Here is a 2,884-nt window from a genome sequence, read left to right on the forward strand (position 1 = left end):
GTCAGGACGTCGCTCGCCCTGAGTACCGTCTCCTCCCCTTTCTTATCTCTGACGACCGGTTCGCCGAAATAAAACGCACCCGATTCGCCGGGTTGCAAAGGAAGCAGCCTCTCTCTCGCTTCCATCGTGAAGTCAACGGATCTCATGGCGATCTCGCGAAACTGCACGTCCGGCGCAGGGCGCGGCAGGGGCAGCACCAGTATCCTGTGTCGTTCCGTGGTCCTCCAAGGGGGTTTCCTTGCGCTCGCCCTCAGCGCGCTTCGGTATGATTCGGGATGCGCGTATTCCGGGTGGTTGGTGAGCAGCACCTTGTAGAACAAGGCGCTGACGTCCCGAACGTCGAACGTCGTCTCTCGATCGCCGTACCTTACCGGAATGTTCGAGTAAGGATCGCCTTTCTTTGCGCTCGCAACTGCCGCGGCTGATGCTGTCGCGAAAGCGAATCGGATGCGATCGGGATTCGTGCAGCACAGTTCTTGGTACACGTACGCGGGGAGTTGGTGAGCCGTGAGAAATATGCTCCCTTCCTCCTCGTGGTAACAGACGAGAGTGTCGGCATCCATCAATATCCACTGTTTCGGGCGGACTACCGATCCCAGAGCTCGGCGAGCTTGCTCGGTCGCGACGAATTCCGAAAGCTTGATATCCGAGTCGCCGTTCGTCAACGTGGGCAGGATATCGTCGTCGTCATCGTCGTCTTCAGCTTCGTCGGTCTCGTCCCGTTCGATCACCCTCCACCCATCCCAACCGGTCTCGCTCAACCTGTCGCGAAGGGTTACCTCTCGGTTCCCTTCGTGACCTGAGACGAACCAAGAAGTATCTAACCTGATCGTCTTCATTTTGGCGGCTGCGGCATTTCTTGGATACGCTAATCTTCGTCTTCGTGTCCTTCTCCATGGCGAATTCTTTGTACGGTGTGCCACCCTTCGAAGGTTCGCCGTGATAAAGAAAATAAAAACGCTACGTCATCCGTCCAAAGACCGCTGGCGTACCCTCGACTTCACCGACGTGACGTCATGTGTTTTTTGAGTGATGACGTTGCGAGTGAGGGCGTTCGAGGCTTCGTCATCGATAACATCTCACGCGCTATTGGCTGAACGAGTTCTGGTACCCTTGACGTCACGAAAGTTCGATGACGTCTGCGAACTGTTTTAGCATATAAGTGCACAGCGATTCGGGATCGGGAAACATACCGCAAAATATGTCGTCCCAAGTAGATCGCAGACTTCAATACAGGTTCAAATCGGAAAAGGACTGGTACGCCGTCGATAATGTGGGTTCCTACGGAGACGCCAAGAGAAAGATCATGGAACGAAGAGGCATGAACAGAAACGAGTCGATGCTCGTCCTGCATCTTGAAGACAACGAGACACCTCTATCCGACCAGGAACCGATAGTCAGAAACAGGAGGGTGATCGTCCAACGGCGTCCGTGCGACTTCGAAACCATCGCCGAACAGGAGTTGCTGAATGAAAAGATAGCGGAGAGAAAGAGGTTGAGCAGGGAGGACGATATTTACAGAATAAAGAGTCTGTTCTATCGCACTCGCATTCTCGTTCGTGCCGTCGAGCACGACGAGATAGGGCGACACCCGGAACAGATTCATCTTCTTTAGAATTCGCCGACATCCTGATGGCCGACTTGGAGAAAGCCAACTCTCCGGCCGACATGAACGCCTGCATCGAATCTCAGCGAAGAGCAAGGGCGACGTATCCCGACAATCTACACATCTTCGGATACGAAGGAGACGAACTCGATGCCATTCTCAACGTTGCTTTGGGCATCCACCGAACGAAGGAAGACGGCCGGAAATCCTTCGATTTGGCTACAAAAACACGTAAGCGTATGTACAGGGAGACAGCTAAGAATCTCATCGATTTGGAATTCGCAGTTTGCAATCTCAGAAGATGGCGTGACGCCATCTTTCCCGATTCGAACGACGAGAAGACCATTCTTTTGACTATGGACACCATCAGAAATCTATTGTTGGCCGTTCGCAACGTCGGCGACATCCACGTTTGTTACCGGATGACTCTCGGACTGCATGAGGCGACTAGAGATCTCCGGCACATGCATTATTACTTCTCGAATCCGATGGAAGCCCTCAAGAACATGCTTTGGGACATTAAATTATTATAATTTTGATATTTCTAACTTTCTGTTGAATCGAAAAATAAAAATTACAAAAAAAAATGAAATTATACGTTTGTTGTGTGAATATTATTAGCATCTTCCAAACTTGCATAACGCGCTATACCGCTCGCTGCGCTTAAAATTAAGAGAAATCAAGGATGACGATGATGGAGGTTCCCGTCGAACTGTGCAACGCAGCGTGAGAAGCGACGAAGGACGAACCGGCGATCAGGTTGCAGTTGTCCAACATTTCCAATTTTTGGGACGAAGTCATGCACGGAACGGAATGCAGACGTGAGATTTGCGGAGATTGCAAGAAGAGCACGCCGTGCAGTCGATGCGTGTTATTTTCGTGCGTCGTCTGCGGCGAGATGTCCAGTCGCGCTCGGGTCGAACGGAGTGTCCACCGATGTCGCGCTTGCCACAGCGACGCCGTTCGCGCCTCAAGACGGAGAGATTGCGTTCGCGAGGTTTTAAAATCAATGACAGTGGAGCCGGCGGTATTGGATTTCGTGACGATCCTCAAACTCGTGCAGGTCGAGCTGGTTCATCACCATCCGTACGAGATATCCGTGGCAATGAACGGATTCGAGGACGAGGGGTACCGCCTCGGTAAGACGTTCGCGAACCTCCTTCTCGGTTTGCCTTTCCTGCAACGGTTGACTCTGGTTGACGTGCCGATCGTCGACTCTTTCGTGGTGACCCTGATTCGAAAGAGGAACGTCCTCCTGCACGTTCGGTTGGTCAGATG

Source organism: Anneissia japonica, unplaced genomic scaffold (genome assembly GCF_011630105.1).
Source record: "Anneissia japonica isolate Jap-2015-1 unplaced genomic scaffold, ASM1163010v1 scaffold288122_len53996_cov162, whole genome shotgun sequence".
Taxonomy (NCBI): domain Eukaryota; kingdom Metazoa; phylum Echinodermata; class Crinoidea; order Comatulida; family Comatulidae; genus Anneissia; species Anneissia japonica.